This window comes from Pseudophryne corroboree, chromosome 2 (assembly GCF_028390025.1).
Source record: "Pseudophryne corroboree isolate aPseCor3 chromosome 2, aPseCor3.hap2, whole genome shotgun sequence".
In the NCBI taxonomy this organism is placed as follows: Eukaryota; Metazoa; Chordata; class Amphibia; order Anura; family Myobatrachidae; genus Pseudophryne; species Pseudophryne corroboree.
The window spans coordinates 465,871,485-465,885,486 of NC_086445.1; the positions used below are offsets into that span (position 1 = coordinate 465,871,485).

Below are 14,002 nucleotides of genomic sequence, written 5' to 3' on the forward strand. Positions count from 1 at the left end.
TGACTGCACAAATAGGAGGGTTTTTGAAACTTCTGCTACTGACCTAGATGACCTGGTTGATGTAGTGACATCCTACATCAGCTTCTGCGAGGACACGTGTGTGCAAACAAAAACAGTCCGCACCTTCGATGACAACAAGCCTTGGTTCAACTCCCAGCTCAGTTAGCTTCGTTGGGCCAAGGAGGAGGCATACAGCAGCGGGGACAGGGCCCTGTACAAACAGGCCAGAAACCCCTTGATACGCGAAATCAGGCTGGCTAAAAACCGATTCTCCAACAAGCTGACTAACAACCTTGCGGCCAACGACCCCGCGTCAGTATGGAGAGGTATGCAAGCCATAACCAGCTGCAAGAAAACCCACTGTCGTGCACCAGGAACTGGCGGACGAGATGAACAACTTTTACTGCAGATTTGAGAAGGAGGCCCCCTGTGCTATTCTGGTATCCACTCCCAGGCACTGCGGGTAGATCAGAAAGAGGTAGAAGGAATATTCAGAAGGGTCAAACCTAGGAAAGCCACAGGCCTGGACAGAGTATCGCTATCTGCCCTAAAGAACTGTGCTGTTCAGCTTGCCCCCATCTTCTCCAAGATCTTCAACACCTCACTGGAGACGTGCAAGATTCGCTCCTGCTTTAAATGTTCAACAATCGTCCCGGTTCCAAAGAGCGCAGCTGCAAAAGACCTAAATGACTACAGGACGATCGCACTAACATCTGTGGCAATGAAAGTGTTTGAACGGCTGGTGCTGAACCACCTACCTAGAACCCTTGCAGTTCACATACCGAGCGAACAGAAGTGTTGAGGATGCAGTTAACTTGGGGCTGCACTATATCCTACAGCACCTAGACCGACCGGGCTCTTATGCGTGGGTCCTATTTGTCGACTTCAGTTCGTCCCCAGTATCCTGCAAGCCAAACTCCTCTCCTTAAGGGTCCCAGAATCAACATGCTTCTGGATCGTCAACTTCATGATAGCAAGGAAACAGGTGGTGAAAGCTGGGTCATTCACGTCTAGTGGGCGCACAATCAGCACAGGGGCCCCTCAAGGATGTGTCCTCTTCCCCCTGCTCTTCTCTCTATGGCCCTCATTCCGAGTTGATCGCTCGCTAGCTGCTTTTAGCAGCCGTGCACATGCTCAGCCGCCTCCCTCTGGGAGTATATCTTAGGTTAGCAGAAGTGCGAACAAAAGATTAGCAGAACTGCTCGTAAAAATTTTCATGCCGGTTCTGAGTAGCTCCAGACCTACTCCTTCCTTGCGATCACGTCAGTCAGTTTAGTTCCTGGTTTGACGTCACAAACATGCCCTGCGTTCGGCCAGCCACTCCCCCGTTTCCCCAGGCACGCCTGCATTTTGACCTGACACGCCTGCGTTTTTTAGCACACTCCTGGAAAACGCTCAGTTACCTCCCAGAAACGCCCCTTTCCTGTCAATCACTCACCGATCAACACAGCGACTGAAAAGCGTCGCTCAACCTTGTGTGAAACTGCATCGGCTTGTGTGAAAGTACTTTGCGCATGCGCAGAAGTGCCGATTTTTGGCCTGATCGCTGCACTGCGAACAACGGCAGCTAGCGATCAACTCGGAATGACCACCTATATAACAATGACTGCACCTCGGCCAAGCAATCAGTAAAAATTATAAAATTTGCAGATGACACTACCGTCATCGGCTTAATCAAGGACAAAGACAAATCTGCATACAGACGCGAAGTGGAATGGCTAATACAGTGGTGCAGCAGGAACAACCTTGACCTAAATCCCCTCAAAACAGTTGAGATGGTGGTGGACTTCAGAAGGAAACCCAATGCCATGCAACCACTCGTTATAGCTGACAGCATGGTTTTGTGGTTCAACTCCTTCAAATTCCTAGGGTCAAACATTTCCCGGGACCTCAAATGGGGACCCAACACAGAGCCGGATTAAGGGGGGGTCCCGTGGATACGTACCCCCGGGCCCCCCTTTCCAAAAGGGCCCCCTGCCACACCACAGATCGAATCTCTCTTCCGATCCTATCTGTGGTGCTGTGCTCCCGTCCGCACTGCAGCGGCGGCTGTACAGACAGGACAGCTGAGCGATGGCTCAGCTGTCCAATAACGTATCAGTGAAGTAGGCTGCCCCAATGGCTGAGCGGCAGGCTGCTTCATTCATACATGATTGGAGAGCTGAGCCGTCGCTCAGTTGTCTGTGCGGTTGGTGGGGACGGGAGCGCAGGTCGGCTGTCTATGCGGTTGGCGGGGACGGGAGTGCAGGTCGATCGTTGGATGGTATGTGACCCCCTTCCATCCTCCTCCTCCTCTCTTGAATAGGGGCCCCACTGTCTTAAGTACCCCGGGCCCCCCATGGACTTACTCCGGCTCTGACCCAACATAAGCACTGTCGCAAAAAATGCCCAGCAGCGAATGTTCTTTCTGAAGCAACTCAGGAAATTCAACATCCTACAGATGCTGCTGATCATCTTCTACACAGCGATCGTAGAATCAGTCCTATGTTCCTCGATCACAGTCTGGTATGGAGCTGCCAATGAGAGTGACAGACGGAGTCTGCACAGGGTGGTGAGGACAGCTGAAAAGATTGTTGGGGCTGACCTCCCTCCCGTCCAGGAATTATACCAGTCGAGGGTCAGGAAGCGAGTGGAGAAAATTGTGGCAGATATGCAGCACCCAGGTCACAAACTGTTTGAACTGCTTCCATCAGGCAGACGCTACAGGTCCATTCCCGCGAAGATGACCAGATCCATTAAAAGCTTCTTCCCACTAGCTGTCCACCAGCTGAACAATTATAAAAAGTCTAACATGTATAAGTCTAATATGTTGAGTCTATCGTACAGTTGCAATGTGCAGTATGAACTCATACCTGTAATGTTTGTAATGTATGCTACATTTTCCCCCCTTCTTATGGTATGTATTCCCCCTTCATGTTGCTGCTTGGCGATGCACTGTACCGCAAAACAATCCAAGTGTACGTGAGTACACCTGACCAACAAAGCTGATTCTGATATATATATATATATATACATATATTAGAGATGAGCAGGCTCAGAGAACCGAACCCCCCCGAACTACATGATCGGGACTTCCCACCAGACTCGGATCCTCGGATTCCATATAAAGAGCTGTGCTTTGCCGCTATTTTCACTCTAGACTTAGAGAGTGAGGGAGACAGACCTCTGTCTCTCTCTGTGGGTGGTGGGGTTGGTTGGGGTCAGTGTGTGCTCTCTAGAGGTGCTGTCCTATCACTGTGGTGTCCCTGTGAGGTTAAGGGTGCTATCCTGATGTTTCATGTGCTGTTAGGGGTGCTGCAGCTGTACATGAGTGTTGCTGTCCTGGCTGTCACTGTGCTGTATAGGGGCAGTGTCTTCCTGTATGCTGTGAAAATACAGGAGTGCTGGCCCTGTCTTGTATGCAGTAAAACAATCAGGGGTGCAGTGAAAATAAATGTACACTGGCTCTCTCTGTCTTGTATGCTGTAAAAATTCAGGGTTGCAATGAAAATAAATGTACACTGGCCCTGTCTTGTATGCTGTCAAAATTCAGGGGTGCAGTGAAAATAAATGTACACTGGCCCTGTCTTGTATGCTGTCAAAATTCAGGGGTGCTGTTGTTAAAATAAAAGTACACTGGCCCTGTCCTGTATGCTGTAAAAATACAGGAATGCTGTAGTTAAAATAAAAGTACACTGGCCCAAATACAGGAGTGCTATTGTTAAAATAAAAGTACACTGTTTCTGTCCTGTATGCTGTAAAAATACAGGGGTGCTGTTGTTAAAATAAAAGTACACTGGCCTTGTCTTGTATGCTGTCAAAATACAGGGGCGCTGTTGTTAAAATAAAAGTACACTGGCCCTGTCTTGTATGTTGTAAAATAACAGGGGTGCTGTGAAAATAAAAGGGCACTGGTCTGTAATAATAAAGAGCTGCTGTCCTGTGAAACGAAGAACAAAAATTTGGAGTAAAAAATAGTGGAAGATCAGGAACCACTTCCAGTTCCAAGTACTAGTGCTGAAGCTGCTGCTGCCACCAGTCATAACATTGATGATGCAATTCCATCAACGTCGTCTGCTAAGTTTGATGCCCAATCTCATAGAGTACATGTAAAATCCAAGAAGCAAAAATTAATAATCAGAAAAAAAAGAAATTATATGATGAGAAACTTAAAATTGGCAATATGCCATTCACGACATGAAGTGGCAAAGAAAGGCTAAGGCCTTGGCCTATGTTCATGACTGGTGGTTCAGCTTCTCATGAGGATGGAAACCTCATGAGAAAAAACAACTGTGTGTTCAGAGATATCACAAATCCCTAAAGAGAGTCCAAGTGTGTCCACGGTTGCGATGTCTAGGCCTGACCTTCCCAAGACTGTATGGAAATAGGAGGCTCCTGCCACCATTTGCATGCCCCCTGCAAGTGCTGGGAGGAGCACCGCCAGTCCAGTTGCTGAGATTGAGATTGAGGATGTCACTGTTGAAGCACACCAGGATGAGGAGGATATTGGTGTAGCTGGCGCTGAGGAGGAAGTTGACAAAGAGGATTCTGATGGTTATGTGGTTTGTTTGAATAAGGCACCAGTGGAGACAGTTGTTGTCCATGGGATGAAAAAGCCCATTGTCATGCCTAGGCAAAATACCAAAAAATCCACCTCTTCGGTGTGGAATTTTTTCTCCACAAATTCGGACAACAGGTGTCAAGCCATGTGTTGCCTTTGTCAATCCATAATAAGTAGGGGTAAGGATGTTAACCACCTAGGAACATCCTCCCTTATATGTCACCATCAGCGCATTCATCATAAGTCATTGTCAAGTTCAGAATCTTTGGGTAACAGTGTAAGCAGTCCACTGACACCTTAATCCCTTCTCCCTGTTGTACCCAAGCTCCTGCAATCCACAATACCAACTCCCTCAACATCAATTTCCTCCTCAGTCAGGAACGTAAGTAGTCCTGCAGGCCATGTCACTGACATGACTGACGTCTCCTTTCATATTCGGGATTCCTCAGGAGGATCCTTGAGTGGTAAGCCTTCTGCTGCTGTCACTGCTGTTGTTGCTACTGGGAGTCGATCGCCATCCCAGAAAGGAAGTCGGAAGACCACTTGTACTACTTCAACTAAGCAATTGACTGTCCAACAGTCCTTTGCGAAGAAGATGAAATATGACAGCAGTCACCCTGTTGCAAAGTGGATTACTAAAGCCATAACAACTATGCTGGTGTTAGACGTGCATCCGGTATCCGCAATTAGTGCAGTGGGATTAAGACAGTTGATGGACGTACTGTGTCCCCGGTACCAAATCCCATCTAGATTCCACTTCACTAGGCAAGCGATTCCCGGACTGTACAGGGACATTAAGAAAAGTGTCCACAGTGTCCTGAAAAATGCGGTTGTACCCACTGTCCACTTAACCACGGACATGTGGAGAAGGGCAAACTAAGGACTACATGACTGTGACAGCCCACTGGGTAGATGTATTGACTTCCGCAGCAACAACAGCAGCATCACCAGCAGCAGCATCTCACAAACACCAACTCATTCCTACGCAGGCTATGCTTTGTATTACCGTTTTCCATAAAAGGCACACCGCTGACAATCTCTTACGGAAACTGAGGAACACCATCTCACAATGGCTTACCCCACTTAGACTCTACTGGGGATTTGTGATATCTGACAATGCCACCAATATTGTGTGTGCATTACATTTGGGCAAATTCCAGCACGTCCCATGTTTTGCCGATACAGTTAATTTGGTGGTGCAGAATTTTCTGAAAAATGACAGGGGTGTGTAGGAGATGCTGTCGGTGGCTCAAAAAATTGTGGGCCACTTATGACATTCAGTGACCACATGCCGAAGACTGGAGCGCCAACAAACACTTCTGAACCTGCCCTGCCATCAACTGAAGCAAGAGGTGGTAACAAGGTGGAATTCAACACTCTATATGCTTCAGAGGATGGAGGAGCAGCAAAAGGCCATTGAAGCCTATACATCCACCTATGATATAGGCAAAGGAGGGGGAATGCACCTGACTCAAGCGCAGTGGAGAATGATTTCCGTGTTGTGCAAGGTTCTCCAACCCTTCAAACTTGCACACGTGTAGTCAGTTCCGACACTGCCAGCTTGAGTCAGGTCTTTCCCCTCATCAGACTTTTGCAAAAGCAGCAGGAGAAATTGAAGGAACGAGCTAAGATGGAGCGATTCACTAAGTATGTGGGACTTGTGGATGGAGCCCTTCATTCGCTTTGCCAGGATACAAGGGTGGTCAATCTGTTGAAATCAGAGCACTACATTTTGGCCACAGTGCTCGATCCTGGGTTTAAAGCCTACATTGGATCTCTCTTTCCGGCAGACACAAGTCTGCAGAGATGCAAAGACCTGCTGGTGAGAAAATTGTCAACTCAAGCGGAACGTGACACGTCAACAGCTCCCTCTTAATTTTCTCCCGTAACTGGGGCTGCAAGGAAAATAATAACATTTCCTAGTCAACCCGCTGGCGGTCAGGAGCAAGTGTTGACAACTGGTCTGGACTGAAGGAGCTGCCAATAATTACTGACATGTCTACTGTCACTGCATATGATGCTGTCACCATTGAAAGAATGATGAAGGATTATATGAGTGACAGCATCCATGTAGGCATGTCAGACAGTATGTATACTGGCAGGAAAAAAGGCAATTTGGATGCCCTGGCACAAACTGGCTTTATTTTACCTAAGTTGCCCCCCCTCCAGTGTGTACTCTGAAAGAGTGTTTAGTGCAGCCGGTAACCTTGTCAGCGATCGGCGTGGTAGGTCACTTCCACAAAATGTGGAGAAGATGATGTTCATCAAAATGAATTATAAATTCCTCCAGGAAGACCTTTACCAGCAATTGCCTCCAGAAAGTACACAGGGACCTGTGATGGTGGATTCCAGTGGGGATGAATTAATACTCTGTGAGGATGAGGATGTGCACACTGAAAGGGGTGAGGAATCTGAGGATGAGGACAACATCTTGAATGTTGATATTTTGACCATGTCTGTATTTTGACTGTCGGTCAATGGCTGTTGGGATTATGACCATCGGTATTGTGTCCGTTGGTAACTCAACTGCTACCCCTAGCCAGTGCCTCCTGAGCCATTTACCTCACGTCTCATATATATATATATATATATATATATATATATACATTGACCAAACATTGGAGTGAAATGTTTAAGGACTGGGTGCTAGCAGCCATCTGTCCTGTAACATCAAGGTAATGTATACAGTATATGCCTATTATTATTATTATTAATATTATTAATAATAATAATAATAAACATTTAAAAATTCAAATACATTTAATTTTCCACAGGAACATAGAATTGCTCATTCAATAATGGTTCAATTTAAAATAAATGCCATAGATATAAACACTGTCCATACAGCAAATGAAACATATAGAAAACAACTTATTCAGGGCCTGATTCTGAGTCGTATGCACTGCAAATGTCAGACACAGTGGAGCATTTTGCAATGCACCAAAGTGGCGTGTGTCCCAACATGGTTCGTATAGACTTACAGTTGTGTTGTCACTTGTCAGACACAGGCACGGTGAAGAGTATTGGCAATGTAGTGGAAGTTTATGAGGGTGATAGGGAAGGGGCTAAACACACACACACACACACACACACACACACACACACACACGGATGGTCCGTATTATTGGCATGTTATGGGAGTGTCGTAGGTGTGCCAGTGAAAACGGATGCATACACAGATGCTCAGTCACTCAGGGCGGGATGTTCTAAGCCTTGAAAAGTGATCATTTCACTGTGATAAAGTACCAGCCAATCACCTCCTGTCATTTTTTAAACCCAGCCTGTGACATGGAAGTTAGGATCTGATTGGCTGGTATTTTATCACAGTGAAATTATCACTTTTCAAGACTTAGTACATCCCGCCCTCACAGAGGAGGCACTACTCAGTTGGAGAAACCACCTTTCATATGGCTGGTCCAAGTGTCAATGATGTGAGTGATACTGCATCTAAAGACACACCACTTAGAATTACGGTGTATACCGATCCTGACAGTAGGCGTCTCACTCCTTGCACACTTGGACGTAAGGATGTACACCAGGAAAGGACTTTGTAGCGACATATGCATAAAGTTGCAGACAGGTGACTGCCAGTAGAGGTGGCGGCGGCTGGTTCTGCATTTACCTCAGGACTTCATTACTGTATCTACTTGGAAATGTTGACTTTTCAAAGCAGCTTCAGGCTAATATTCTGTGACCCACATTATTTAGGATATCCGGACTCCAGGTCGACAGCACAAAGGTCGACACACCTTAGGTCGACGCCAATTGGTCGACACGCCTTAGGTCGACATGGACAAAAGGTCTACATGGACAAAAGGTCGACAGGAACAAGGTCGACATGGAAAAAGGTCGACATGAGTTTTTCACGATTTTTTTCTTTTTTTGAACCTTTTCATACTTAACGATCCACGTGGACTACGATTGGAACGGTAAAGTGTGCCGAGCAAAGCGGTAGCGGAGCGAAGGCACCATGCCCGAAGCATGGCGAGCGAAGCGAGCCATGCGAGGGGACGCGGTGCACTAATTGGGGTTCCAGGTCACTCTACGAAGAAAACAACACCAAAAAAACATAAAAAACTCATGTCGACCTTTTTCCATGTCGACCTTGTTCCTGTCGACCTTTTGTCCATGTCGACCTTTTTTCCATGTCGACCTAAGGTGTGTCAACCAATTGGCGTCGACCTAAGGTGTGTCGACATTTGTGCTGTCGACCCTCAGTCCCAGACCCATTATTTAGATCAAAAACAATATTTCATAACTAATATTTATGTACCCTTGATCAAAGACTAAGAGTAATAAAAGCATCCTTGGGCTCTGGTAAATACACTGAAATATTAATGCAGGCGCATAATGTTCAAATACGTAGAATGGTTAGGGAAGCGTGGTTGGTGGAATCCTGTAAAGGAGCGGTGGATAGTGTTTTCATTTTCACACATACTTAGGGTTACCACCTCATCCCTTTAATTCTGGACACATATTAATTACACAGGTTCTGTGGCTGGCTGACTTCAAGACTCCATTTCACCTGGTTTTAATCAGCCACAGAACCTGTGTAATTAATGTGTCCAGAATTAAAGAGATGAGGTGTTAACCCTACACATACAGTATGTAATTACCGTATGCATGCATTACACCAGCAAGGCAGTAAGATTACAGTAAGTATACATCAGTCTTTCCTGAGTCTGTTCTAAACAACAGAACTAAGGAAATAATGACGACAGCCAATGACCTATAAGCAACCTAATTATTAATGACAAGTTATACAAATATCTGAATATATTACCTCAGGGAGACTGAAAGGAATGCCACAGGAAATTCATGGGAAAGTAGAGGCCATTCTGTCAGATAGTGGTCATCCCTTCCAAGGAAAAAGTATGTTGTCAGCTTCATAAACTGCGGGAAGTTGTAGTTTAAATCTAGAATTGATAAATAACGATAAATAATTTTAACGATAAATAATGTATACAGCATAGTTTAGGAATGTAATAAACCATATTTGCCTATTTAACATAGACGCTAAACTATTACTGCAGCTGCACCAGACAGACCATCTTGGCTGGCCAGATCCTTGATGATTAGGGTACCCTGAGCATCTTATTGGTCAATATGTGCATCTTATTTGCACTAATAAAACAATTTGATATGACAAATCTACTTTAATAAATTATATTGATCAATTTGATGGTTGACATTTGTACATCTGTGTGCGACTGAGTCTAAAGCTGTGTAAGAAATGCTATAAAGCAAACTAAGCAGCCCGGTGTCTCTGGGGCACATTGAGTAGTGTTTCACTGCGCCTGCAGTGCAAACAAGACACAAATTTAAAGTAAAAGTCACTGTGCTATATAACTTGTGATGGCTCTGTCGCATCAGATGTCTTGCACTGTATGGCGGCTTGATGTATGAGGAGACAACTATATAAATGGACTCATGCTTCTTTTACATGGTTGTCATAGGTATAAATGAGCTTTATAGATGCACGAAATTTTCACAATGTGTTTGATTAAGAACACAATAAACAAATAAGATTTTGAAAAGACCTTGCTAGTTTTGTGTTGTATTGCCATCATGAGTTTGGCCCAAATGATATAACTGAAGGCTACTCTGACCCCTAACCTTTGGTACCCTGTTTTATGCCACATTCACTCCCAACATCTTAATAACTGAACAGGCTGTAGCTATTCCTGTTGTTTTTTGCAAAGCAGCTAAAGTGCTACTACCCTTCTCAGTTTACCCTCTAATAAGCTAAACTTACCTCAGTTTTTAGTCTTAGTCCTGGAGTTAATTCTTCTTGCTAATGAAGAATATAAGTTTGATATACTGTACAAGCTGTGTGGTAAAAGCACCACCTATCTTAGGGCCTAATTCAGACCTGTTCACTCGCTAGGGTTTTTTTTCACTGCTGCGAGCAGACAGTCTCCGCCCAAAGGGGAGTGTATTTTCGCTTTGCAAGTGTGCGATTGCAAGTGCAGCCTGGCGGTACAAAAAAGTTTTGTGCAGTTTCTGAGTAGCCCAGAACTTACTCAGCCGCTGGGATCACTTCAGCCTGTTTGCTCCCGGAATTGACATCAGACACTCGACCTGCAAAAGTGTGTATGCTGCTACCACATCAGTGTCCTGCTCTTCAAATGGATCCAGATATGGATTTTTGAACAAACTACTTTGAAAAGTTTCCTTTGTGGGATTGACCTTATACAGCACCGATTGGAGGGACCCAGTATTCACATCAACAGCACAGCTTGCCTGCTGACAATTGCAACTTTCTGGAAGCCTCCATCGAAAAGGGTAACACCAGCTGTTTGCTTTTCTTCTCCCCAGGGAACTCTGCTTATCATTTCAGTCCGGGATCCTTTGTGGACACTCACTAGCAGCCATCATTGAAAAATGTATTGAGCTCCATCAATGCCCTAACTACTTGTGTTCATTGGAATTTATTCCTGTTTTTTAGCATGTCATGTCTAGTTAAGTAATTAATAAATTACATGTTATTTTATTGAAATTAATCCACAGTTTTTATTATTGGGGAAACACCTAGCGCCAGTTTACACTTTTTCTTTGCAATTTTTATTGGGACTGACAATCCCTACTGGCAGCTGTGACAGTGCGTCTGGGCCTGTTCCTTTGTTTTGGTTTACTCGACCTGCAAATGCTTGAACACGCCTGCGTTTTTTCCAAACACTCACAAAAAATGGTCAGTTGACACCCACAAATGCCTTCTTCCTGTCAATCTCCTTGCGATTTGCTGTGCAAACGGATTCTTCGTACAATCCATTGCTGGGCAATGATCTGCTTAGTACCTGTATGACGCACCTGTGCATTGCGGTGCATACGCATGCCCAGTTCTGACCTGATCGCAGCGCAGTGAAAAAACTTAGTGTGCGATCAGGTCTGAATGACCCCCTTAATCTACTGTTAGCATTCCAATCCTGCCCAGACAGAAACAGGGTCAAAAGGTGGGATATATCATAACTATGGGGCTGGGTACAAAATCCTGGTAGTCACTATCCTGATGGTCAGGATGCTGCAGCCTAATCCTAACCGTTTCCTCCCGCAGCCTAACCCTAACCGTTCCCTCCCACAGCCTAACCATAACCATCCCATCAGTAGCAGAGTCCAACAGCAGCAGAAGCAGCAGCAGAGCCCAGCAGCAGTGAGTGTGAGCAGCACTACTGGGGGCATATGTGTATCTGGCACTACTGGGGGCATATGTATATCTGGAACTATTGGAGACACTATGTGTATCTGGCACTACTGGGGGCATATTTGTATCTGGCACTAGTAAGTCATATGTGTATCTGGCACTATTGGTGCAGTATGTGTATCTGGCACTCTACTGGGTGCATTATGTGTATCTGGCACTATACTGGGGCATTATGTGTATCTGGCACCATACTGGGGGCATTATGTGTATCTGGCACCATACTGGTGGCATTATGTGTATCTAGCACTATACTGGGGACATTATGTGTAAGGAGCACTACTGTGGGCATTATGTGTAAGGCTGCTAATTGTGTGTGTGTGTGTGTGTGTGTGTGTGTGTATAGAGGGGTATGTGAAAATATATATATATATATATATATATATTTATAGTTTGCAAACATAACCCTGCACTCCCATGTGAGTATCAGAGTTTGCTTGCTGTGGTGCCCTCCGTAGGTCAATGGAGTGGCCTCAATATAGTAGCAATAAACGGCAGCACTCCACAGGCTGAATTAGCCTGTGGAGTGCCGCCGTTTATTGCTACTATATATATAGTTTGATATCATAATATAAATTTGCAAGGCCACGCCCACATTCCCAGGAGCGCGTATGCCCTCAGCACGCGCAATGAGGGGGGTCTTCAAAACTTCTCGATCATGGTGCTAGCAGGCCTGGATCTGGCCCTGATAACAGTGTATTCACATAGATAATTAGGCCACCAGGAAGCAAGGGTCTTACAGCTCTTCCTGGCCAGATGAAAATATTCTTCATAAAGCAAAATGGGCTAAATGTGCATCATAATACTGAAACTGCCAGCGATGATGGTGACAAAACACAGACACAGGAGAATCTTATCTCAGCACCACTCTACCGGTACTCCATCTTCCTCTAGGTGCCCTCTCATCAGCACCTCAGTAGAAGCACCCTCTACTCTGTCTCTGTCCGACTAGAACCTACCCCAGTGCTGTAATCTTCTGTATAATGCTGAGACACATGGCATGAAAGCAAAAGTAGAGATGAGCGCCTGAAATTTTTCGGGTTTTGTGTTTTGGTTTTGGGTTCGGTTCCGCGGCCGTGTTTTGGGTTCGACCGCGTTTTGGCAAAACCTCACCGAATTTTTTTTGTCGGATTCGGGTGTGTTTTGGATTCGGGTGTTTTTTTCAAAAAACCCTAAAAAACAGCTTAAATCATAGAATTTGGGGGTCATTTTGATCCCATATTATTATTAACCTCAAAAACCATAATTTCCACTCATTTTCAGTCTATTCTGAATACCTCACACCTCACAATATTATTTTTAGTCCTAAAATTTGCACCGAGGTCGCTGGATGACTAAGCTAAGCGACCCTAGTGGCCGACACAAACACCTGGCCCATCTAGGAGTGGCACTGCAGTGTCACGCAGGATGGCCCTTCCAAAAAACACTCCCCAAACAGCACATGACGCAAAGAAAAAAAGAGGTGCAATGAGGTAGCTGTGTGACTAAGCTCAGCGACCCAAGTGCCCGACACAAACACCTGGCCCATCTAGGAGTGGCACTGCAGTGTCACGCAGGATGTCCCTTCCAAAAAACCCTCCCCAAACAGCACATGACGCAAAGAAAAAAAGAGGCGCAATGAGGTAGCTGTGTGAGTAAGATTAGCGACCCTAGTGGCCGACACAAACACCGGGCCCATCTAGGAGTGGCACTGCAGTGTCACGCAGGATGTCCCTTCCAAAAAACCCTCCCCAAACAGCACATGACGCAAAGAAAAATAAAAGAAAAAAGAGGTGCAAGATGGAATTGTCCTTGGGCCCTCCCACCCACCCTTATGTTGTATAAACAGGACATGCACACTTTAACCAACCCATCATTTCAGTGACAGGGTCTGCCACACGACTGTGACTGATATGACGGGTTGGTTTGGACCCCCACCAAAAAAGAAGCAATTAATCTCTCCTTGCACAAACTGGCTCTACAGAGGCAAGATGTCCACCTCATCATCATCCTCCGATATATCACCGTGTACATCCCCCTCCTCACAGATTATCAATTCGTCCCCACTGGAATCCACAATCTCAGCTCCCTGTGTACTTTGTGGAGGCAATTGCTGCTGGTCAATGTCTCCGCGGAGGAATTGATTATAATTCATTTTAATGAACATCATCTTCTCCACATTTTCTGGATGTAACCTCGTACGCCGATTGCTGACAAGGTGAGCGGCGGCACTAAACACTCTTTCGGAGTACACACTTGTGGGAGGGCAACTTAGGTAGAATAAA

The 14,002-nt window shown here is 45.5% G+C and overlaps 1 protein-coding gene across 1 annotated transcript in view; it reads left to right on the forward strand.

Annotated features, from left to right (window-relative positions):
* The window catches only part of LOC135028796 (pinopsin-like), a 504,551-nt gene that overhangs the window by 354,315 nt on the left and 136,234 nt on the right, over positions 1-14,002 (forward strand). The gene's annotated exons all lie outside the window — the stretch shown is intronic.